The 26,683-nt window shown below is 44.7% G+C and overlaps 1 long non-coding RNA gene across 1 annotated transcript; it reads right to left on the bottom strand.

Moving 5' to 3' along the window:
- Positions 1-202: 202 nt before the first annotated feature.
- LOC121579027 lies at positions 203-25,984 on the bottom strand. The gene is made up of 3 exons (XR_006659380.1): positions 25,917-25,984; positions 14,596-14,609; positions 203-270 (listed from the first exon to the last, which is right to left on the bottom strand). It is a non-coding gene; the product is annotated as an uncharacterized LOC121579027 (long non-coding RNA).
- Between the last annotated feature and the right edge of the window lie 699 nt (positions 25,985-26,683).

The following is a 26,683-nucleotide window of genomic DNA, read 5'->3' as shown; positions in this document are numbered from 1 at the left end:
CTGACAGTAGTAATCTCCTGCATCTTCAGCCTGGACTCTACTGATGGTCAGAGTGAAGTCACTATGAGATCCACTACCACTGAATCTAGATGGAGTCCCAGACTGAAGTGTTGTAGCATAGTAAATAAGGAGTTTAGGAGCTCCTCCAGGTTTCTGTTGATACCAGGCTAGACGGTTATTGCTATAGACATCACTGCTGGTTTTACAGTTCAGAGAGACTGTCTGTCCTGGTAGAACAGCTTTCACTGCAGGGGTCTGAGTTACAGTGACCTGGCCTCTCAATTATGAAAAAGAGATGTCATGTAGAAATAGCATTCAATTGTTAATACATTTTTCCATGTAGCATATGAAATTAAGCTGTAATGAGGTTATATAGCCTAATATATTTCAATTGTCCCAGACTGAAGTGTTTTAGCATAGTAAATAAGGTGTTTACTAGTATTATACTCTATTGTATAATACTAGTGCTTTATTACCATCAGTCCCTATTGTATTTTACTAGTACTTCAATACTATCAGTCCCTATTGTATTATACTAGTACTTCAGTACTATCAGTCCCTATTGTATTACACTAGTACTTCAGTACTATCAGTCCCTATTGTACTGTTGACCATGATGTCCTTCTGGACAGACTGGAGAGGTGGGTTGGCCTCTCCGGTCCAGTTCTGAATTGGTTGAGGACCTATTTAACCTGTCGAGAGTTTTTAGACACCCTTGGTGACCATAATTAAGAGAAAATACAAATCACAGGTGGCATTCTACAAGGTTCGATTTTGGTTTCAGTACTGTTCAGTTTACATATGTTACCATATGGAACCGTTATCAGGAAGCACCACATTGATTTTCACTGCTGCGCAGCGTGCACAACTTTACATTTCTGTGGCACCAGAGGATTTCAACTCCATGGATAAATTATTAGACTGTATTAGTTATTTAAATACTTGGATGGCTCACAACTTCCTCCAGCTAAATCAAGACAAGACGGAGTGTCACGTTCGTTGAGAGACGGGTCAGACCAAGGTGCAGCGTGGTATGCGTACATGTTTATTAGAATGAATAAACACTAGACAAAACAACAAAAGCAACGTAACGTGAAGCTCAACAGTGGCTACACACGACAAGCCAAACACGAGTCAAGATCCCACAACTAAGGTAGGCAACCAGGCTACCTAAGTATGATCCCCAATCAGAGACAACAATCGACAGCTGCCTCTGATTGGGAACCACACCCGGCCAATATAGATCTAAACATACTAGATCTCCACATAGAATGACACATTACATAGATACTCACACCCTGACCAAACCAACTAGCGAACTCTATGTCAGGGCTTGACAGTACCTCCCCCCCAAAGGTGCATACTCCGGCCGCACCAACCTGACTCATTAGGGGAGGGTCCGGGTGGGCATTCAGCCTCGGAGGCGGCTCCGGCTCCGGGCGTGATGACCTCTCCCTCTTTGCCTCCCCGTTGCACCCCTGGTCTGGTCTGGTCTGGACCTCGGCGCGATCCTTCCCCTCTCCTTCCTCCCACGATGCACCAAGCCCTGTCTGGACCCTGGTGTGGGAGGCCCCGAACCTGGAGAGGGGCTGACGTCTGGGCCTGGAGTGGAGCCGCTGACCGGAGCTGAACTGGACCCCGGTGGAGCGGACTGCTCTGGCTCCGGAGTGGAGCCGCTGACCGGAGCTGGACTTGGCACCGGTGGAGCGGACTACTCTGGCTCCGGAGTGGATCCGCTGACCGGAGCTGAACTGTACCCCGGTGGAGCGGACTGCTCTGGCACTGGACTGGAGCAGCTGATCAGAGCTGGACTAGGCCCCGGTGGAGCGGACTGCTCTGGCACTGGAGTGGAGAAGCTTACCGGGCTGCGGACACGCACCACTTGTCTGGTGCGAAGAACAGGCATGGGCCGCACCGGGCTGCGAACACGCACCACTGGTCTGGTGCGAGGAGCAGGCACGGGCCGTGCCGGACTGGATACACGCACCACTGGTTTGGTGCAGGGAGCAGGTACAGGGTCGTACTGGACTGGATACGCGCACCACTGGTTTGGTGCGGGAGCAGGCACGGGCGTACCAGGCTGGGGAGGCGCACTGGTGACACAGTGCGTAGAACCGAAGCAGGATATACTGGACCGTGGAGGCGTACTGGGAGGTCTGGAGTGTACAGCTGGCACAACCCGTCCTGGCTGGATGCCCACATTCGCACGACCCGTGCGGGGCACTGGCACAGGATGTATTGGGCTGTGAATGCACACTGGTGACACAGTGCGTATCTCCGCATACCTTGGTTCCTCAATGAACACACACTCCTTTTTTTGCCTGACCAGCTCCTCTCTCCGTGCATCCACTACTTCCTTCTCCCTACGGGCCTCCTGCAGCGCCTCCTCTTGAAGGGGAGCTCTCCTGCTCAATTCTCACTATCAGCCCCCGTAATGTGGTGGCCTCCTCTCTTAAACTGCAGATCCGCAGGTCTCGGAGGACCTCTAGAAGCGCCCTCCTCCTCTACAGTCAGCACTTTCACGGCCTCCTGCTACCTCGTGCGTCCACCCCGTGTGCCCCCCCAAAAAAATTTATTGGGGGCTGCTTCTCAGGCTTTCTTCGTGACCAAGTCTTTTTAAGTTGCCGTTTCTCCTCCCTTGCTGCCTCTGTCTGCTCCCAAGAGGCGATCCATCCCAGCATGGATCTCTTCCCATGTCCATGAAACCTTACCATTTAATATCTCCTCCCAAGTCCATGATTTATGCTTCTCCTGGGCACGCTGCTTGGTCCTTGTTTGGTGGGATCTTCTGTTACGTTCATTGAGATACGGGTCAGACCAAGGTGCAGCGTGGTATGCGTACATGTTTATTAGAACGAATAAACACTAGACAAAACAACAAAAGCAACGTAGCTGCAAGCTCAACAGTGGCTACACACAACAAGCCAAACACGAGTCAAGATCGCACAACTAAGGTAGGCAACCAGGCTACCTAAGTATGACCCCAATCAGAGACAATGATCGACAGCTGCCTCTGATTGGGAACCACACCCGACCAATATAGATCTAAACATACTAGATCTCACATAGAATTACACATTACATAGATACTCACACTCTGACCAAAACCAACTAGCGAACTCTATGTCAGGGCGTGACACGGAGGTACTTATTGTTGGAGCCAAATAACAGAGAGAGAATCTAGTCACACATTTTAATTAACGGGCAATAAAGATAAAACACCAGGTAAAAAAACCTAGGTGTTATTTTAGATTCTGAATAAAATTTCGATTCACACATTAGGAATGTGACCAAAATAGCTTTTTACCACCTGAGGAACATTGCCAAGATCGGCCATTTCGCTCTCAGACTGATACAGAGAGACTCATCAATGCTTTCAATACAAGCAGGCTTGACTGCTGTGATGCTCTCCCTGTCTGGTCTACCCATAAAGCCATTGGTCAACTGCAAAACATACAGAATGCTGCAGCACCGGGTACTGATCAAGACCAGACGTAGAGTACACTTTACAGCGCTTTAAAGATCTCTGCACTGGCTGCCTGTGAGTTTTAGAATTAATTTAAAAGATTGTTTTTTAAATCAATCCACGATTGTGCACCCCAATACATGTCAGGCATGCTTTTAAGTTATGTTCCCAGTAGGTCCCTCAGGTCCTCTGGCAGTGGCCTTTAACTATCCCAAAGCCTAGGACGAAGAGACATTGAGAGGCAGCCTTTAGTTATTATGCCCCCAGCCTCAGGTATAGCCTGCCAGAGAACCCGAGGGGGCCGAAAATGTGGAAATATTTAAAAGAGATCTTAAAACATATCTAGTAGTAGTTGTTGTTGTAGTAGTAGTAGTAGTAGTAGTTGTTGTTGTTTTTGTTGTAGTAGTAGTAGTAGTAATAGTAGTAGCCGACCCTCTCCTCTCTTCTTCTCCCCTCTCTTCTCCTCTCCTCCTCTCCTCAGTAGTTGTAGTAGTTGTAGTAGTAATAGTAGTAATAGTAGTAGTAGTTGTAGTAGTTGTTGTAGTAGTAGTAGTAGTAGTTGTTGTTGTTGTTGTAGTAGTAGTAGTAGTAGTAGTAGTAGTAGTAGTAGTAGTAGTAGTAGTAGTTGTTGTTGTTTTTGTTGTTGTAGTAGTAGTAGTAGTAATAGTAGTAGTTGATGAGCCTCTCCACTCCTCTTCTCCCCTCTCCTCTCCTACTATAGAGTTGTGGAAGCTGACCCGCCTCTCTCCTCCAGCTAGTCTCTCCCTGTCAGGAGGAGGAGGAGGAGGAGGAGGAGGAGGAGGAGAGAGTAGTAGTACCACCTTGAAAGCAAGTGTCCAGATGGTGATAAAAGTCATGGTTGTTGTGGGTTCTGTTGTCATGAAGGACAGCTCTCAGTCATCAAGTGTTAAACTCACAGCGCTATAAACACTCTTAGAGCAGATGCATTATGCAAATGAGTGTTTCAAATCTATTTCAGTTTCCAAGTAGGCTCCCATCATAAGAATATAATTATCTTGCATACGTTTGCTTTTCTAATAATAGTAATTAGGTGGGTGCTTATATTTGTCCTATTTCACACATGTGTATTATACGGGGATTGGATATGTTTTTGGGGGGGGATATCCCAACTCCCCCTGAGACATCCTCAGAGAGTGGGGTCACGGCCAGCATCTGCCATTATAAACGGCGACCCTGGAGCAATTAGGGTTAAGTGCCTTGCTAAAGGGCACATCGACAGATGTTTCGCCATGTCGTCCTGGGGATTTGAACTAGCAGCCTTTTGGTAACTAGGCCAACGCTCTAACATCAAACAGCAACTTTTACTCAAATAACTTATGTATGGCAACTTTTTATGTCACACCACCATTTATTTTTATTCTGATGATGATCAGACATAATTAACTGTCTGTTCACTCATGCTTGGTCTCTTATGTAAGTTCCTCTAATCAGTTAGTGAACACTTCTCTAAACTAAAGCTGGTAGGATTCCTCTGGTAGTGTTGTCTGTCTGTGACTTTACCACAACTGTTAAATCTGAGATCAACATCTTTAATAAAGGAATATAAAACATGGATCACTATCAGTACTGCTGCTGCTGTTGTCTTTCATTTGAACAATATGGAGGAATACTAGCAACACTGGATCTAATGCTGGACTGTACCTACAGACTAGGAGAACACCTGATACACAGAAGAAGGAAAAAATACTCATATCTGGATTTAAGACACAAATCATATTTGTATTATCTAGAAATAGCTTATATCAAGTGTTTGTTCTACCTGGAAGATGTTAAAGTGTATTTGTGTTGATTATGATTCTGTATGAGTGATCTTCACTGTAACAGCTGCAGCATCACAACACAGAGAGGTTTTTGTACCAGCAGTAATAGGGATTGTATCACTGTGGTACACTTTTGGTAGCGGCACCAGACTAGATGTTGGAAGTAAGTAACAAGCTCACTTGATATTTCTTTCTGATTACATTTATTAAGTATGTTATTCTTACACTCTGTCTATGAAAATATTGCGATTTTAGATTTTCAAAATGTTTTAATTGCTTTTGACTGACCCTTCGTTCTAATAAATGTTTATTGAATCGAAATGTTAAATTGTAGGTTTATTTTTGTCTGATTTGTATGATTGCAGACAATAACTCTTAATTTTGGTAGGTGTCACGAACAGAAGAGGACCCAGAGCGCAAGTTCAAATTCAGAGTTCTTTATTCAAGGTTACAGGCGGGAAGAGGAGTCCCAGGGGTGTCAGGGGGTCTTTCAGGGCCCTCCTGTGGGTACCTGTGCTCCGGGGGTCACCAAATGTCCGGGGTGTCCAGTCCAAGTGCTTAGTGTGTGTTCCCCAGTGATGGAGCGGGCGTATCGGGCTGAGGGTGGTGAAACGTCTGGGCACGCTCATCTGGTGGTCGGAGACCTGGGGGAACACACACACACAACAGCAATATGAATGGCAGGCAGAAGTACAGATCTGGGCTGGGCAAATATCGTGGTGAGAGACAGAAGGCAGAAACGAGTTACCGGAGGGGCTGAAGATCGGAGAGTAGTCGAGGTCCAGAAGGCAGGTTGGGATAGACGGGCAGTAGAACAAGGAGGCAGTCAAGAAAGGATCGGTATCACAAACAGGAGTCAGAGCGCAGACAGGCAGGTTACTGGTCCGGGGTTTGAAGACGATCTGACAGGGCTTGGCTGAAAACCAGGGCTTGATATACTGGGAGAGGTAGTGGGGAAATGCAGTTCAGCTGGCAGAGTAATTAGAACAGAGTGAGGCAAGGTGAGGATGGTGAGTGGGAAATGCAGTGCAGCTGGCCAGGTAACAAGAGCAGAGCAGGGCAGGTGGAGCTAGTTAGGCTGAGTAGAGAGAGGGAGGTGAGCAGAGTGGAAGATAATTGAATGCAATTAATGTTGCTACCAGGGAGAGAGAGTGCTCATGACAGGACCCCCCCCCTCCAAGGGACGGCCCCAGAAGTCCCAAGAACAACATCATGCCGGGAGGGTGGAGGGGGAGCAGGCGGCGGGTCAGAACTCCTCCGAGCGGTCCGAGTGAATCTCCTCATCCTCAGAAGGAGCTGGAGGGTCACGGTCGGGAGACAGGACAGGCACTGAGACAGGAGCAGGGCGGGCCGAACGGCTAGGAACCCCTCTTGGAACGGCCCCTACGGATTGCAGGCTGATCAGGATGTAGTCGGTGGAAGTCAGTGATAAGGGTCCGGTCCACTATCCTCCTGGCCGGGATCCAGGTCCTCTCCTCTGGACCATATCCCTCCCAATCAACGAGGTACTGGAGACCCCTACCCCTTCGCCTAGAGCGGAGCAGCCGCGGACGGTGAAGACAGGACCGCCATCTACGAGGCGCGGAGGAGGTGGCGCGGAGCTGCAGGGACCAGGGGACTTTCATGGACCGGCTTGACCTTGGAGACGTGGAAGGTGGGGTGGACCCGCATGGAAGCGGGCAACTGAAGTCGGACCGCCCGTTGGACTGATGACTTTCTGCACAGGAAAAGGACCAATGAAGCGAGGGGCCAGCTTTCGTGATACAACCCGGCAGCGGCAGATCCCGGGCAGACAGCCAGACCTTCTGACCAACCCGGTAAGTAGGTGCTGGGGTCCTCCGTCGGTTGGCACCGCTGGCGTAGCTGGTTCCAGACTTCAGGAGCACAGTGCGAGCCTGGGCCCAGAGTGCGGCGGCAGCGGCGGGCATACGCAAGAGCAGACGGACAGGTGGCATCCGCCTCCTGGCTGGCAAACAGTGGAGGTTGATACCCGTAGACACACTGAAAGGGGGAGAGCCCGGTGGAGGAACTGGTGAGTGAATTATGGGCATATTCCACCCAGAGCAGGTGTTGAGCCCAGGCCCGGGGATTTTGGGAAGCCACACACCTCAGTGCCTTCTCCAGCTCCTGGTTCATGCGTTCAGTCTGGCCGTTTGACTGCGGGTGGAATCCAGACGATAGGCTGGCGGTGGCCCCAAGGAGATGACAGAACTCCTTCCAAAAGGTTGCTGAGAATTGCGGGCCCCGGTCTGACACTATATCCTGGGGTAGGCCATGGATACCGAACGCACATGTTCCAGGACCACCTGGGGAGGTCTCTTTAGCAGAGGGTAGTTTGGGAAGGGGGCACGAAGTGGGTCATCTTACTAAAGCGGTCAACAATGGTAAGGATGACTGTGTGTCCGTCAGAGGGCGGAAGGCCCGTAACAAAGTCCAGTGAAACGTGGGACCAGGGCCTCTTGGGTATGAGTAGGGGTTGCAGCAACCCAGCAGGAGGCTGGTTGGGAGTCTTGTTTCGGTTACAAGTGGGACAAGCTCGGATGAATTCTCGGACATCCCGTCTCATCCCCCGCCACCAGAACCGCTGGCGGACCAGATGAAGGTGCGAGTGATGCCGGGATGACAGGCCAGGCGGGATTCGTGCCCCACTGAATCACAGGTGACCTGAGATTTGCTGGAACAAACAGACGGTTAAAGCGCTGGTGCTTGGACCTGGCTGGTCCCGAAGAGCCTCCATGACCTGCTTCTCGATCTCCCAGGTGAGGCCGCTACGACCAAGTGGCTGGGAAGAATGGGAGCTGTCATGGCGGTGGTCTCGTCCTTCTGAAACATCCGGGAAAGAGCATCAGGTTTGATGTTGCGAGATCCCGGGCGGTAGGAGAGCGTGAAATTGAAGCGCGTAAAGAACAGAGACCACCGCTGTTGACGGGAGTTCAGCCTCCTGGCTGTTTGGATATACTCCAGGTTCTTGTGGTCTGTCCACACTACGAATGGTTCCTTTGACCCCTCTAACCAGTGCCGCCATTCTTCAAGGGCGAGCTTGACAGCCAACAGCTCGCGGTTCCCAATGTCGTAGTTGCATTCGGCAGGGGTTAGCCGACGGGAGTAGAAGGCACAGGGGTGCATCTTGCCATCCTCAGCTGCTCTTTGAAAGCACTGCACCCACTCCCACGTCCAAGCATCTACCTCCACCACAAACTGCCTTGCTGCATCTGGCATCTGGAGGATGGGAGCAGAAGTGAAACATGTCTTGAGGATATTGAAGGCCTTATCAGCAGCTGATGTCCATTGAGTACGGTTGTTTAGTGCTGGTTAGCGCCGTGAGGGTGTGCAGCCACTGTGCTACATAGTTTCTGATGAATCTCCTAGTAAAAGTTGGCAAAGCCCAGGAACTGTTGCAACTTCTTCCGGAGACTCAGGAACTGGCCAGGAAGTGACAGCCGACACCCTTCGTGAGATCCATCTGAATGCTGCCCTCGGTCACCACATACCCCAGGAATGAAACGGTCTTGGCATGGAACTCGCACTTCTCTGCCTTCACGAAAAAGAGAGTTCTCCAGCAGGCGGCGCAGGACCAACCGGACGTGGTGCGTGTGTTCTGACAGAGTCTTTGAGAATATTAAAATATCGTCAAGGTACACATCTGAACGTATTTAGCATGTCCCTGAGGATATCATTCACTAGGAGCTTGAAAAACTGCTGGGGCATTGGTGAGGCCGAAGGGCATGTGAGATATTCATAGTGGCCGGTTGGTGTGTTGAACGCTGTCTTCCATTCGTCTCCCTCCCTCATCCGCACCAGATGGTAGGCATTGCGAAGGTCCAGCTTAGTGAATACAGTGGCTCCCTGCAGCAGTTCGAAGGCAGGCAAGTAAGGGCAGTGGGTAGCATTCTAACCGTGATGTCGTTCAGACCCCGGTAATCTATGCATGGACGAAGAGAACCGTCCTTCTTGCCGACAAGAAGAATCCCGCTCCTGCGGGAAGACAACGGTCCAATTATCCCGGAGGCAAGAGAGTCATTAATGTAGTCCTCCATGGCCTTTCTTTCCGGGGCTGACAGTGAATACAGACGACCCTTGGGAGGTGCTGTGCCAGGCAGGAGATCAATCGCGCAGTCATAGGGTCTGTGTGGGGGTAGAGATGTCGCCTTGGATTTGTTGAACACCTCTTTCAGGCTGTGGTAACAGGCCGGAACATTGGATATGTCGGAGTAGCGCTAGATCCTTCCCGGTGAACGGGCAGGTGGCCCCCTTAAACAGGTCTGTGACAACTCCTTCACTCACGGACTGTTCCTGTCTCCCAGTCGATGTGGGGGGTTGTGCTGGCGGACCCACGGTATCCAAGAATGAGTGGTTGGCCAGGTGAGTGTAGAGGTGAAACTGGATGGACTCCTGGTGGTTTCTGACAGCAGGATTGTCACAGGGCGGAGATATGAGTGACAGTGCCAAGATGATGCCCATCCAGGCTGCGTGCAGGAATGGGTTGTGTCAGTTGATGATGGTTCACGCCCAGTTGCTGTGCAAGCTCAGGGTCCATGATGTTTGCTTCGGCTCCGGAATCCACAAGGGCGGCCAATGTATGAGTCTTGTCAGAAAGCTGAAGGCGGAGATGAAGCAGGGTCTTTCGGATGGAGGGAGACTGAAGGCTTGTTGAGCTCACCCGGATCTCCCCTACACCTGGTGAGCTGCGGCTTTTGCCGGACAAGTAGCGACACGGTGATTCTCGCCACCACAGTAGAGGCAAGGTTGGAGCTTAGACGGCGCCGACGCTCCTCGGGAGTCAGAGAGGCACGGCCAATCTCCATGGGCTCAGGCTGATTGAGTTGGCTATGGGACTTGACAGGCAGGGGCTGGACAGAAGCGGTACTCAACCCGAGTACGGATGGCAGGTTGACTGAGACGGCCCTTCTCCCTCCTCCCGGGTCTGTATACGGCGGTCAATGCGACGGCAAGGTCAATGGCGGCATCAAGCGTTGAGGGCGGGTCATGGGAAACAAGCTCGTCCTTGATATAGTCCGCCAGGCTATGGAGGAAGGCTTGCACCAGTGCCTCTGGGTTAAACGAGCTTTGACTGGCCAGGGTACGAAAGTCAATGGAGAAGTCTGCCACTGTCCGATTGCCCTGACGGATGGTGAGCAGAGCTTGTGCGGCTTCGGCTGTTGGCGAGCCTAGGTCAAAGACCTTTAACATCTCCTCCTCAAAGGCACTGAAGGAGGCACAGGCTGGGGTTTGCGGTCGAATTCCGCCGTTCCCCACAACCGAGCTCGACCGGTGAGATGTGTGATGACATACCCCACCTTGGCTCCCTCTGTTGAGAAAGTCCTGGGCTGTAGTGCAAACTGGATTCGGCAGCTGCTCAAGAATGGTCTTACTTGCTTCTGGTTGCCATCAAAAGCGTTCCGGGTTCCCAATCCTTGGTTCAGGAGCGTGGGATCTGGTGGCAGCACTGCCGGGCCTGCAGCATTGGGACCTCCAGCGGAGGGATGAAGGAGTATCGGTGGTACAGGAACAAAGGACCAGGGGGGGTGCAGGTGGAGTAGCCGGGCTTGAGAGTAGTTGCAGGGCTTGGGCTAGCTGTTGTTGCTGCAGTTGGAACTGTTGTTGCTGCTGGTTGAATAGCTGGAGAAGGGAAGCGATGTCGCCAGCCATCCGATTTATGTCTCCCCTCAGAGCGTTCCAGTCGCTGTAGGGCAGTCCTCTCTGGCTCTTCCTCCATCGTGGTCAGGGGAGTGCGCTGGGTCCATGATGGTCAGATCGTTCTGTCACGAACAGAAGAGGACCCAAGAGCGCAAGTTCAAATTCAGAGTTCTTTATTCAAGGTTACAGGCGGGAAGAGGAGTCCCAGGGGTGTCAGGGGTCTTTCAGGGCCCTCCTGTGGGTACCTGTGCTCGGGGTCGCCAAATGTCCGGGGGTGTCCAGTCCAAGTGCTTAGTGTGTGTGTTCCCCAGTGATGGAGCGGCGTGATCGGGCTGAGGGTGGTGAAACGTCTGGGCACGCTCATCTGGTGGTCGGAGACCTGGGGGAACACACACACACAGCAGCAATATGAATGGCAGGCAGAAGTACAGATCTGGGCTGGGCAAATATCGTGGTGAGAGACAGAAGGCAGAAACGAAAGTTACCGGAGGGGCTGAAGATCGGAGAGTAGTCGAGGTCCAGAAGGCAGGTTGGGATAGACGGGGCAGTAGAACAAGGAGGCAGTCAAGAAAGGATCGGTATCACAAACAGGAGTCAGAGCGCAGACAGGCAGGTTACTGGTCCGGGTTTGAAGACGATCTGACAGGGCTTGGCTGAAAACCAGGGCTTGATATACTGGGAGAGGTAGTGGGGAAATGCAGTTCAGCTGGCAGAGTAATTAGAACAGAGTGAGGCAAGGTGAGGATGGTGAGTGGGAAATGCAGTGCAGCTGGCCAGGTAACAAGAGCAGAGCAGGGCAGGTGGAGCTAGTTAGGCTGAGTAGAGAGAGGGAGGTGAGCAGAGTGGAAGATAATTGAATGCAATTAATGTTGCTACCAGGGAGAGAGAGTGCTCATGACAGTAGGATCACTATTTAATAGCATTGGATATAGTAGTCATTATTGTTGTATTGAGTTCATGGTAGCCTTCACTGTTAGTGTGAAGACAAAAGGTCTCAGTTATGTTTGTAACCAACTTCATGAACTAACATGGTTGATATGTGATTAAAACTAATTTATGCTCAGATTTTGCAAATACTATGAATATGAGAAGGCTATTCTGATCAGATCAATTCCTAAATAATATGTGTATGACATGTATAACTGACGCTGTATGACTTGTAACTCTACTTACTTAATACTTGTTCGGTTCATTATTCTGCTTTATCATATTACAGTTTGTGTTTTTATCCACATCTTTTACCAATCTAACTTTTACATTAATATTTAGAAGGCATTTCCAAATCACTTTATTTTGATTTGTCCTTTGCTGAAGATAAGCTCTTACTGTAACTGTACTTGATGTAGTTACTTAGTTGATGTGTTCTGTTTGTTCCAGGTAACAGTTCCCCCACCCTCACCGTCCTGCCCCCCTCTAGTGAGGAGCTGTCCAGTACAACAACTGCCACACTGACGTGTCTGGCCAACAAGGGCTTCCCCCTCAGACTGGAACATGAGCTGAAAGTGGGCGGGACCAGCAAGAAGCAGGAGGCCAGTCCCGGGGTCCATGAGAAGGGCGCTGTACAGCTGGAGCAGCACCTGACTCTCACTGCCCAGGGAGTGGACCAAGGCAGGAGAGGGTGACCTGTGAAGCCCAGCAGAAATCCCAGACTTCAGTCATCAAGACCCTGAGGAGGGCTGACTGTTCTGCAGTGGACCCCTCAGTCACACCTCTGTGGAGAGGGGATGCTGGTTCCTCTGCTTTGACTTGCTTATTTCTAAAATAAGTCGTTCTCTCTGATTTAGTGATCACTCTGGTGTGGACTAACAGGGGCTAGGCTTGAGTTCATGTGTCAATCCATTCGGTAGATTGAGATTTTGTTAGTTTTAGATTTAATGTGATCTGCTTTTATTCACTATCATGTTTGCTTTGATGCTTCAATTTTGTGATAATGGATTTAAATAAAGACTTCTTTTTGGAATGCATATTTTTGTTGTTTTTATTAATAAACTGGATCATAGATACTGTATATTTGCAATATTCTGGAAAAATATGTATTCAGTAAGGCTGATTAATGGTGTCTTTAAAAACTGTCAAGTCTAAAACTCACTCTAACATCATATTTGACCAATATTTAATACTATCACAATATACTATGATATAATAGAAGAGTTTCTGCCATGGTAGTAGTTGACTGTCTTCATTCATAAGGATACTGAGTCTGTGTCAGACATGTTTGACTTGACAGACTTTACAGTAATAAAAGAAGAACTATCAAACAGTCAACCGATATCTTGGACTCTACGTGTGTTATAGGCTGTGATTCGACGCTAAATATATATATTTTTAAATTACAAATATTACAAGTGGTACTACTTCAAGATGTAGCAGTGTTTCCCAAACTCGGTCCTCGGGACTAAGAGTGCACATTTCGTTTTTTACCCTAACACTACACAGCTGATTCAAATTATCAAAGCTCGAATGATTAGCTTATAATTTTTTTATCAGCTGTGTAAACCTAGGGCAAAAACCAACGTGCACCCCTTGGGTCCAGAGGACCGAGTTTGAAAGCCGCTACTTATAGTGTAGTGACAGTCTTCTCTACCTCCAACCCCCTGGGAACAGAGTGAACATCTGGTGACAGTGCTGCTCTATTCTGGGACAAGCAGAACCACCCAGCCCTGTCTATGGAAATCTCAGTTTCACTCCCACAGATACCAGTCTAGTAGTTGAACAGTTTCACTGCCTGTAATACCCTGGACTGGGCCAGATGTGAGGGAGTGGACTGGTTTTTAACCTCTATGGTGGATTCAGGGAGGGACTCATAACAGATATGCTACCATGTAATTAATTACAGATAAAATGGATATTATACTTTACATAGATAGTGTATGTGTGTACATGTGTCTCATGTTTGAATCCAGCATCATGTCTCATTCACAGATCTAACAGTCAGTAACCTGCTCATGAAAACAGTTAATATAACGGTAGAAGATCACAATTTAAATCAGACATTTGGTTGAGGTCCATTTTGGGACTTGTTTTGGGGGGCAGAAGTGATTGTAACTTTGAAGTAATGTTGAGGTCAGAACACCTTTTGTTTTACATCTGTAGATCTTGCTTTACATATTGACAGGTAATGTATTTCAAAACTTCAAATAAATGTTATACACACTTAAAGGCCATGACAAATATAACAAGTTAAAACCATGATGATGATGTTAATGATGATGATGATGGTCATGTGAACTGAACGATTGCTTTCTAACCATATTGTCGCATGTCAGCAGTTGACCTCATCTAGTGTTCCATGTCACTGTCTCTTCCCCCTCAGCTCCTGCAGTAGGTCCCAGCTGTAGCAGTACAGTCACTGTGCAGTCTGACTGAGGGAGGTTTTTGTACGACTCTGTACCACTGTGTGAACACCCAGACACTGTTGGGGTAGTGGAAACTCTGACAGTAGTAATCTCCTGCATCTTCAGCCTGGACTCCACTGATGGTCAGAGTGAAGTCACTATGAGTTCCACTACCACTGAATCTAGATGGAGTCCCAGACTGAAGTGTTGTAGCATAGTATTAAGGAGTTTAGGAGCTCCTCCAGGTTTCTGTTGGTACCAGGCTAGGCGGGGAGAGCCTCCTGCACCATACACATCACTGCTGGTTTTGCAGTTCAGAGAGACTGTCTGTCCTGGGAGAACAGCTTTCACTGCAGGGGGTCTGAGTTACAGTGACCTGGCCTCTGGATTCTGAAACAGAGATGTCATGTAGAAATAGCATTCAATTGTTAATACATTTTTCCTTGTAGCATATTTAATTAAACTGTAATGAGGTTATATAGCCTAATATTGCAATTGTCCAAGTAATTTTCTGTAAAATATATTACCTTGGAGACAGAGAGCAAGTGTCCAGATGAAGATGGTGATAAAAGTCATGGTTGTTGTGGGTTCTGTTTTCATGAAGGACAGCTCTCAGTCATGAAGTGTTAAACTCACAGGGCTATAAACACTCCCAGACCACTGAAGCATGTTCTGTCTATGCAGAGCATCATCACTATGCAAATAATCTTCTGGTCTTCTCCCCATCCACCATGTTTCAGTAAAGTGTCCTACATGTAAGTAGTCTTCCTGGACAGTCAGACTGATGTGATGTAGAAACATGATATCTATGTAATCACTGAAATGGTTTCTGATATAAGTGCTGAATGGGGACTGATATAATGACTATATACATCTAAATATGGAGCATATTGTTATTACTGTGTAATTAAAATTATCAAAGGAACGAATAGCAAAAATCTCTGAAGCTGGAGACTCTTATCTCCCTCACTAACTTTAAGCATCAGTTGTCAGAGCACCTTACCGATCACTGCACCTGTACACAGCCCATCTGTAATTAGCCCACCCAACTACCTCATCCCTATATTGTTATTTATTTTGCTAATTTGCACCCCAGTATCTCTATTTGCACATCATCTCTTGCACATCTATCATCCCAGTGTTAATACTAATTGTAATTATTTTGCACTATGGCCTATTTATTGCCTTACCTCCATAACTTGCTACATTTGCACACACTGTATATACATTTTCTGTTGTATTTTTGACTTTATGTTTTGTTTTACCCCATATGTAACTCTGTGTTGTTGTTTTTATTGCACTACTTTGATTTATCTTGGCCAGGTCGCAGTTGTAAATGAGAACTTGATCTCAAATGACTTACCTGGTTAAATAAAGGTGAAAAAAAAATATTAAAAAATAAAAAATTAGACCAGATAGTATCTGCTTTCTGTCTCCCTCCAAGTGTCAGGGTTAGTAACTTCAGTCTCTGTGTGAACTGTGTGATGCTGCTGATTGACTCTGCTCTAAAGGGGAGATCTTCAGATCTCTGATGTCTCCAGTCTCCTGCTGCTCTCTGGAACTACCACAGTGGTGTGAGGGAGGATTTATGGGTAATGTTTAGGGGCTTCATTGTATGTGTTTGAATCATGTTGATTAAATTCTAGCTATTCAAAACACAGGTCATCTTAAGGGGTTTTGATCATTGCACATCATCTCTATTCAGACTGGTTGATGGTTTTCCTTGAGTTACTCAGAGTCAACATGTAGTTAATGGTCAGGAGAAACATTTAGTGATCAGTTATGATCTAAGGTCTTCTAGACATAGCTCTAGTTTGACTCTATTGTTGTTCAGCTCTACTTCACACTGTGTCATTGTACTGAATCATCTCCTCCCCTCAGCACCTGCAGTAGGTCCCAGCTGTAGCAGTACAGTCACTGTGCAGTCTGACTGAGGGAGGTTTATGTACGGCTCTGTATCACTGTGTGAACACCCAGACACTGTTGGGATAGTGTTCACTCTGACAGTAGTAATCTCCTGCATCTTCAGCCTGGACTCCACTGATGGTCAGAGTGAAGTCACTCCCAGATCCACTGCCACTGAATCTAGATGGAGTCCCAGACTGAAGGGTTTTAGCCCTGTATATTAGGAGTTTAGGATCTCCTCTATTGTTTAACACTAGTACTTTAGTACTATCAGTCACTATTGTATTATACTAGTACTTTAGTACTATCAGTCACTATTGTATTATACTAGTACTTCAGTACTATCAGTCCCTTTGTATTATACTAGTACTTTATTACCATCAGTCCCTATTGTATTACACTAGTACTTCAGTACTATCAGTCCCTATTGTACTGTTGACCATGATGTCCTTCTGGACAGACTGGAAGGTGGGTTGGCCTCTCCGGTCCAGTTCTAAATTGGTTGAGGACCTATTTAACCGGTCGAGGTTTTTTTGACACCCTTGGTGACCATCAAATGAGAGAAAATACATCTCACAGGTGGCATTCTACAAGGTTCGATTTTTGGGTCCGGTACTGTTTCAGTTTATATATGTTACCATTTGGAAGCGTTATCAGAAAGCACAGCATTGATTTTCACTGCTGCGCAGCGATACATAACTTTACATTTCTGTGTCGAGGATTTTAGCTCCACTGGTAAATTATTAGACTGTATTAGTTATTTAAATACTTGGATGGCTCACAACTTCCTCCAGCTAAATCAAGACAAGACGGAGGTACTTATTAGTTGAGCCAAAGCACAGAGAGAAATCTAGCCACACATTTTAATTCATGGTCAATAAAAATAAAACACCAGGAAAAAAAACTTAGGTGCTATTTTAGATTTTGAACTAAATTTCGTACCAAACATTAAGAATGTGAGCAAAATAGCTTTTTACCACCTGAGGAACATTGCCAAGGTGAGCCGTTTCTCTCTCAGGCTGATACAGAGCAGGCTTGACTACTGTAATGTTCTCCTGTCTGGTCTACCCAGGAAAGCAATTGGTCAATTGCAAAACACACAGAATGCTGCAGCACGGGTACTGACCAAGACCAGACGGAAAGCACACACTACAACGGTTTTAAGGTCTCTCCACTGGCTGCCTGTGAGTTTTAGAATACATTTTAAGATTGGTTTTAAATCAATCCACGATTGTGACACCCCACTACATGTCAGACATGCTTTTAAGTTATGTACCCAGTATGTCCCTCAGGTTCTCTGGCACTGGCCTTTTATCTATCCCAAAGCCTAGACCAAGAGGCATGGAGAGGCAGCCTTTAGTTATTATGCCCCCAGCCTCCAGAATAGCCTGCCAGAGAACCTGAGGGGGCCGAAACTGTGGACATGTTTAAAAGAGGTCTTAAAACACATATTTTAGCTTTGCTTTCCTTTGGGTTCTTTTTAGTTGTTCAGTTTGTGTCATTCTTTTGATTTTTTATATTACGTTTGTTGTGTAGTAAATATTTCAGCTTTTATTTTCATTGTTTTTTATTCGTTTCTTCCTGTAAAGCACTTTTTGTTGCATTCCATGTCTGAAATGTGCTGTATAAATAAAGCTTGATTTGATTTGATTATACTAGTACTTCAGTAATATCAGTCCCTATTGTATTATACTAGCACTTCAGTACTATCAGTCCCTATTGTATTATACTAGTACTTCAGTACTATCAGGGTGGTACTGAGAGTGCTCTGTGTGTGAAGGTTTCTCACTCTTGTGTGAAGGAGGTTTTTGTATGGAGACTTCACCAGAATGAATCACTGTGGAGGACTTTTGGAAGTGGCACAAGACTGGTGCTAAAAAGCACGTCCATTGATGTCTTTCTTCTCTGATTAAACTAAATGTAATCATGATATTGAACAACATTTCCGTGGACAGATTGGTAGATTGGTAAATTGTAGAGTCACCGAAGTGAGAGAATTGTTCACATACCACCAACTTTTTGTAGCAATAAAAATATTCTAACATATGATATAAAAATAACACATTTTCATATACAGTATTGCAGGTCAACTCATTGTTCTGTCAAGATGTAGCTACTACTATTTATATTATATAAGCAACAGTTTGTATTGTATTCATAGTACATGTTAACACAGCCATGGTTTAAAGGTGAACTTCATCTATAGTTTTGAATAATATTTTGAAGTCATTTTGGCCTTGTAGATTTGACATAAATTAATAGACGTTTCATGTCAGATTTGACATTGTGAATATTCAATTATGCTGTATCCAGACTACATATGGTATCTGTTCAATACATGTCTTTCTAGATTTAGGGGCGTATTCCCAGACACAGATTAAGCCTGGTCCTGGAATAAAAAGTAAACTCAATGGAGAATCGCCATTAAAGAAAAAGCTTTTTAGTCTTGGATTAGGCTTAACCTGTGTCCGGGAAACCGCCAGTGTTTTATTGCTAAACTGTAAAGTATGAATATACCTTTCATGTTTTGCCAGACTTTTTTGGTTTGCCTATTTCTTCATAGATTAAGTGTTTGGTTGTTCTAAGTTGTGCTTGGTTGTTCTTTGTACTGTAGCTAGTTGTTTATGCTGTTTACTGTCGATCTGAAATGGTTTTGGTCACTGATAACACAGTGGCCATGTCCGAATACCCATATTAGCCTACTATATACTTCAACTGCATACTCATTTTTGCGTTTGATCAAATAGAATTCACTCGTCTTTTACAACTCAAGTGTTTGACAACAGCTGATAATCAGATAAATTGACTTTCCCACTCACGTGTTTGACAACAGCTGAGTAAGGCACTCTGGGAAGAGGGAGAGGTGGACACCTGCAGTGTCACCCACGACGACACCAGTGGTTCAGTCACCTTCCGGAGAAGTCAATGTACTGTCTAGGGGCAGGAGAAGCCATTGTAGGGGTCTAGAGAGTCCCCACGTGGTGCTAGTTCTGGAAACATTAGTGTTCTTAGAGCTTAATGTTACAGTATAATAGTGAATAATATCAGTAGTGCTGTGTGCTAATTGAAGTATTTTGAGATTATGTTGTACATGTCTTCTTGACTCTGAGTTCAAATACAGCTTGTTTTAATTTAAATATAAGCACAAGAGTTACTTTAATCAGGATTCCAGTGATCACTGTCTCATGAAGGCAACACATTTCATACTAATTTATATCAATCAACTTCTTTTATAATTTCAGCATTGTATCATATAGCTACTCTCATGATTTCAAACAGAATTAAAAGGGCATACAACAAATACTCTGCAATCATTTCTACAACTGAATGATCCTGTTATACTGTAGCACCAATACCAGTGATAATAATTAGTGATATTTGATAATAAACCTCTAAGATCTGCTCTCAGAACTCACACTGCTAAACTGTTACTTTCCATAACATATATATTTATAATGTTTAATTCTTTCTTTATTTTTCTTTAATTATAATAACATATATACATTGCGTTCGGAAAGTATTCGGACCCCTTCCCTTTTTCCACATAAAAAAAATATATTTTTTTCAATTTCTTTCAAAAACATATATGGGGTAGATCAGCTTTAATATTGCAGATAGATTTTAACTTCAATCAATGTAATTGTCTGCATTACTTCCAATCCCCCATATGTTTTTTTTTCTCGCAAATATATAATTTATATACATATATATACATACACATACATATACACATACATACATATAAATACATATACATACAGTGGGGAAAAAAAGTATTTAGTCAGCCCCAATTGTGCAAGTTCTCCCACTTAAAAAGATGAGAGACCTGTAATTTTCATCATAGGTACACGTCAACTATGACAGACAAAATGAGAATTTTCTTTCCCAGAAAATCACATTGTAGGATTTTTAATGAATTTATTTGCAAATTATGGTGGAAAATAAGTATTTGGTCAATAACAAACGTTTCTCAATACTTTGTTATATACCCTTTGTTGGCAATGACACAGGTCAAATGTTTTCTGTAAGTCTTCACAAGGTTTTCCACACACTGTTGCTGGTATTTTGGCCCATTCCTCCATGCAGATCTCCTCTAGAGCAGTGATGTTTTGGGGCTGTCGCTGGGCAACACGGACTTTCAACTCCCTCCAAAGATTTTCTATGGGGTTGAGATCTGGAGACTGGCTAGGCCACTCCAGGACCTTGAAATGCTTCTTACGAAGACACTCCTTCGTTGCCGGGCGGTGTGTTTGGGATCATTGTCATGCTGAAAGACCCAGCCACGTTTCATCTTCAATGCCCTTGCTGATGGAAGGAGGTTTTCACTCAAAATCTCACGATACATGGCCCCATTCATTCTTTCCTTTACACGGATCAGTCGTCCTGGTCCCTTTGCAGAAAAACAGCCCCCAAAGCATGATGTTTCCACCCCCATGCTTCACAGTAGATATGGTGTTCTTTGGATGCAACTCAGCATTCTTTGTCCTCCAAACACGGCCAGAGTTGAGTTTTTACCAAAAAGTTATATTTTGGTTTCATCTGACCATATGACATTCTCCCAATCCTCTTCTGGATCATCCAAATGCACTCTAGCAAACTTCAGACGGGCCTGGACATGTACTGGCTTAAGCAGGGGGACACGTCTGGCACTGCAGGATTTGAGTCCCTGGCGGCGTAGTGTGTTACTGATGGTAGGCTTTGTTACGTTGGTCCCAGCTCTCTGCAGGTCATTCACTAGGTCCCCCTGTGTGGTTCTGGGATTTTTGCTCACCGTTCTTGTGATCATTTTGACCCCACGGGGTGAGATCTTGCGTGGAGCCCCAGATCGAGGAGATTATCAGTGGTCTTGTATGTCTTCCATTTCCTAATAATTGCTCCCACAGTTGATTTCTTCAAACCAAGCTGCTTACCTATTGCAGATTCAGTCTTCCCAGCCTGGTGCAGGTCTACAATTTTGTTTCTGGTGTCCTTTGACAGCTCTTTGGTCTTGGCCATAGTGGAGTTTGGAGTGTGACTGTTTGAGGTTGTGGACAGGTGTCTTTTATACTGATAACAAGTTCAAACAGGTGCCATTAATACAGGTAGCGAGTGGAGGACAGAGGAGCCTCTTAAAGAAGAAGTTACAGGTCTGTGAGAGCCAGAAATCTTGCTTGTTTGTAGATGACCAAATACTTATTTTCCACCATAATTTGGAAATAAATTCATAAAAAATCCTACAATGTGATTTTCTGGATTTTTTTCTCAATTTGTCTGTCATAGTTGACGTGTACCTATGATGAAAATTACAGGCCTCTCTCATCTTTTTAAGTGGGAGAACTTGCACAATTGGTGGCTGACTAAATACTTTTTTTCCCCCACTGTACATACAGTGGGGGAAAAAATAATTTAGTCAGCCAATGTCAAGTCTCCCACTAAAGATGAGAGAGGCCTGTAATTTCATCATGGTACATCAACTATGACAGACAAATGGAGAGAAAATAATCCAGAAAATCACATTGTAGGATTTTTTTATGAATTTATTTGCAAATTATGGTGGAAAATAAGTATTTGGTCACCTACAAACAAGCAATATTTCTGGCTCTCACAGACCTGTAACTTCTTCTTTAAGAGGCTCCTCTGTCCTCCACTCGTTACCTGTATTAATGGCACCTGTTTGAACTTGTTATCGTGCTTCTACACCTGCATTACTAGCTGTTTGGGGTTTTAGGCTGGGTTTCTGTACAGCACTTCGAGATATTAGCTGATGTAAGAAGGGGTATATAAAATAAAATTGATTGATTGATTGATATAAAAGCGAGTGGAGGACAGAGGAGCCTCTTAAAGAAGAAGTTACAGGTCTGTGAGAGCCAGAAATCTTGCTTGTTTGTAGGTGACCAACTACTTATTTTCCACCATAATTTGCAAATAAATTCATAAAAAATCCTACAATGTGATTTTCTGGATTTTTTTTCTCATTTTGTCTGTCATCGTTGACGTGTACCTATGATGAAAATTACAGGCCTCTCTCATCTTTTTAAGTGGGAGAACTTGCACAATTGGTGGCTGACTAAATACTTTTTTTCCCCACTGTATTTATATACATATCCTTTTAAAAAATACATTTCCCTTTATTACTTTCCAACCCCACCACCCCTTCCCTAATTGGAGAAGACTAGTGAACAACAACGCTTAGGCCTCTACTTCCAACTTATACATACTATATACATTTTATGGACAGTCAATTTTACAATAATTATATTTTGTTTGTTTTTACTCCTGAACTTCCTCTACCCGCAACCTCTCCGATCATTTTCATGATGTCCATCTGGTTTGCTTCTATATGCCATATCTTTCTAACTGTGCTCTTTCACAAAACCTCTCAAACTATAACCTATCTACTTATTATGGACACAGTATGCTTTACATTAGGTATCTTATTGTTATTAGTTGTTGTTAGTTGTTATTAGTCCCATCCTTCAGCTCCATTCAACACCTCCCATCTATCTCTTAACACCATCCATATTGGATTTCTATTTGCCATATATTTTTCAACTGTACTGTGATGTTTCACAAAAGTTCTGAACCCTTCTATTCTCATTGTTTGAAAATAAACATTTTTGCCAAAAGTATTTTTATATTATTGATCGATTGACTATGACTTTTCAGATCACCCAGTAGTGCTTTTTCCACCTTTTGTTACGTTACTGCTTATTCTAAAATTGGTTTTCTTTTTTATGTCCTCATCAATTAATACACAATACCCCATAACGACAAAGCTCAAACAGGTTTTTAGAAATGTTTGCAAATTTATTAAAAATAAAACACAGAAATACCTTATTTAAATAAGTATTCAGACCCGTTGCTATGAGACTTGACATTGAGCTCAGGTGCATCCTGTTTCAATTGACCATCCTTGAGATGTTTCTACAACTTCATAGGAGTCCACCTGTGGTAAATTCAATTGTAGGACATGATTTGGAAAGGCACACACCTGTCTATATAAGGTCCCACAGTTGACATTGGATGTCAGAGCAAAAACCATGAGGTCGAAGGAATTGTCGAGGCACAGATCTGGGGAAGGGTACAAAAAATGTCTGCATCATTGAAGGTCCCCAAGAACACAGTGGCCTCCATCATTCTTAAATGGAAGAAGTTTGGACCAGCAAGACTCTTCCTAGAGCTGGCTGCCCAGCCAAACTGAGCAATCGGGGGAGAAGGGCTTTGGTCAGGGAGGTGACCAAGAACCTGATGGTCACTCTGACAGAGCTCCAGAGCTTCTCTGTGGAGATGGGAGAACCTTACAGGATGACTACCATCTCTGCAGCACTCCACCAATCAGGCCTTTATGGTAGAGTGGCCAGACGGAAGCAACTCCTGAGTAAAGGGCACAACAGTCCGTTTGGAGTTTGCCAAAAGGCACCTAAAGGACTCTCAGACCATGGAAACAAGATTATCTGGTCTGATGAAACCAAGATCGAACTCTTTGGACTGATTGCCAAACGTCACGTCTGGAGGAAACCTGGCACCATCCCTAAGGTGAAGCATGGTGGTGGTAGCATCATGCTGTGGGGATGTTTTTCAGTGGCAGGGACTGGGAAACTAGTCAGGATCATGGGAAAGATGAACGGAACAAAGTACAGAGAGATCCTTGATGAAAACCTGCTTCAGAGCGCTCAGGACCTCAGACTGGGGCGAAGGTTCACCTTACAACAGGACAACGACCCTAAGCACACAGCTAAGACAATGCAGGAGTGGCTTCGGGACAAGTCTCTGAATGTCCTTGAGTGGCCCAGACAGAACCCGGACTTGAACCCTATCGAACATCTCTGGAGAGACCTCCCCATCCAACCTGACAGAGCTTGAGAGGATCTGCAGAGAAGAATGGGAAAAACTCTCCAAATAAAGGTGTGCCAAGCTTGTAGCGTCATACACAAGAAGACTCGAAGCTGTATTCGCTGCTAAAGGTGCTTCAACAAAGTAAAAGATCTGAATACTTATGTAAATGTGTTATTTTTAATTAAAAATCAGTTTTTGCTTTGTCATTATGGGGTATTGTGTGTAGATTGGGACAACAAAACAATTTAATAAATGTTAGAATAAGGTTGTAACGTAACAAAATGTGGAAAAATTCAAGGGGTCTGAATACTTTCCAAATGCACTGTATTTATAATGTTTAATTCCTAATATGATTTTATTATATTAGATGTTTTAGCAATGGTTTTCAACATTGTTTAGTCTACCCTTCTGCATTATATTTCCCCTGGTCTTCTCTACCTCCATCCCCCTGGGAACAGAGTGAATATCTGGTGACAGTGCTGCTCTATTCTGGGACAAGCAGAACCACCCAGCCATGTCTCTGTAAATCTCAGTTTCACTCCTATAGCTACCAGTCTAGCAGTTGAACAGTTTCACTGCCTGAAATACCCTGGACTTGGCCAGATGTGAGGGAGGGGACTGGTTTGAACCTCTATGGTGGATTCAGGGAGGGTACAATAACAGATATTCCACCATGTAATCTATGACTGATAAAATGGATATTATACATAATGTAGATATGTCTAATGCCTGAACCCAGCATCATGTATTATCCACAGATGTAACAGTCAGTAACCTGCTCATCAAAATAGTTAGTATAATGCCAGATGATCACATCAATATTTGGTTGTGAGGTGCATATGGGGATTGTATCTTGGGGTTCTGATGCTGATGTAACATCACTTTATTTTTCTTTACTTCTGTACATTTTATTTTGCATATTGGACTGGTAGTGTGGGTATTTCAGAACTTCAAATAACTTTTGTAGGTGCACTACAATAATGATGATGATGGGGAACATGTGATCTGAATGATGCTTTCTAAACATATTCAAAGTTGACTTCACTAACCAGTCTTCCGTGTCACTGTCTCTTGTATGACAGAACCTCAGGTTGTTTTAATGGGTTATAATCATGTTATATAATCTCAGTGAATATGGTTGAATCTTTGCTTGAAACTTACTACCTGACTGGCGGACCTTGCAGAGACTGGGATATTAACTTTGAAATAATGTGAGACATTATTTCACATAGATGGAGTCCATTCAACTTATTATCTGAAATGTTTGCCATAGCATAAGGGAAAGAAATGTATGTAGTCTGGAACTATGGTTGTTCAGGAATGCTTTAACATAAAGGTGGATAAATTGACATTATTGTCAGCATCACTGATATATTTAGTTCAGTGTATTTTAGTTCAGTCAGTGATCCATATCACTGTCTCCTCCCCTCAGCACCTGCAGTAGGTCCCAGCTGTAGCAGTACAGTCACTGTGCAGTCTGACTGAGGGAGGTTTATGTACGGCTCTGTATCACTGTGTGAACACCCAGACACTGTTGGGATAGTGTAAACTCTGACAGTAGTAATCTCCTGCATCTTCAGCTTGGACTCCACTGATGGTCAGAGTGAAGTCACTCCCAGATCCGCTGCCACTGAATCTAGATGGAGTCCCAGACTGAAGGGTTTTAGCCAAGTATATTAGGAGTTTAGGAGCTCCTCCAGGTTTCTGTTGATACCAGTGCAAATAGTGTCCATTGCTGTCACTGACTATAGCACTGTTGGACTTACAGCTCAGACTGACTGAGTGACCCACTGAAACAGTTTTCACTGCAGGAGTCTGAGTCACAGTGACCTGGCCTCTGGACTCTGAAACAGAGATGGCACGTAGAATTAGCATTCAATTGTTCATTCATTTGTCCGTATAGCATATTCAACAAACCTGTAATGAGGTTATATATGTATTTATATGATCCGGGTCATTTTCTGTAAAATATATTACCTTGGAGACAGAGGGCAAATATCCAGATGAAGATGGTGATAAAAGTCATGGTTGTTGTGGGTTCTGTTGTCTTGAAGGACAGATCTCAGTCATGAAGTGTTAAACTCACAGAGATATAAACACTACCAGAGTACTGAAGCATGTGCTGGCAATGCAAAGTGTTCTCTCTATGCAAACATTCTTTTTTGGTCCCACAGGGATACTTTAGTTGAAGGGTTCTTCTTCTTCTTTGGGATTTGGTTGGCGGATCAAATCCAAATTTTAGGTGCTTACACCGCCACCTACTGTACTGGTGTGTGAGGCCATTCACAGCCTACCTATCTTATATACTTTGATACAATAATACAACATTGGGAAAAAGGAAAATGACCCTACCACCTATTAGCCCTCTCTAAAAACCCACCACCCATTCTACTATTTAACCCTACCTAGTCCTACTCCAGACCCTCTCTAAAAACCCACCACCCATTCCACTATTTAACCCTACCTAGTCCTACTACAGACCAATGGTCTGAGAGACATATCACTAACACTCAAGACCCCCTGCAGCTGTTCAGCAGTAAATGCCTCTTTCACAAAAACCTATATTTCTGTGACTTTCGATCCATTTCTGCAGTACAATTAACAACCATGGCTATAAATGCGAAAAAAGCCCACCTTAATGAAGCACATATTCCTCCCATCACTCTCTCTTGTTCTCTGCCTACTCACAGGAATCCTCTCAGGATCCCTCACCCTGTACCCATCTTCCTCTACCACTCTCTTCA

Source organism: Coregonus clupeaformis, unplaced genomic scaffold (assembly GCF_020615455.1).
Source record: "Coregonus clupeaformis isolate EN_2021a unplaced genomic scaffold, ASM2061545v1 scaf1198, whole genome shotgun sequence".
NCBI classification, from domain to species: Eukaryota; Metazoa; Chordata; class Actinopteri; order Salmoniformes; family Salmonidae; genus Coregonus; species Coregonus clupeaformis.
Note: the sequence above shows the minus strand (reverse complement) of the source record. Positions and strands in the feature narration are given on the sequence as shown.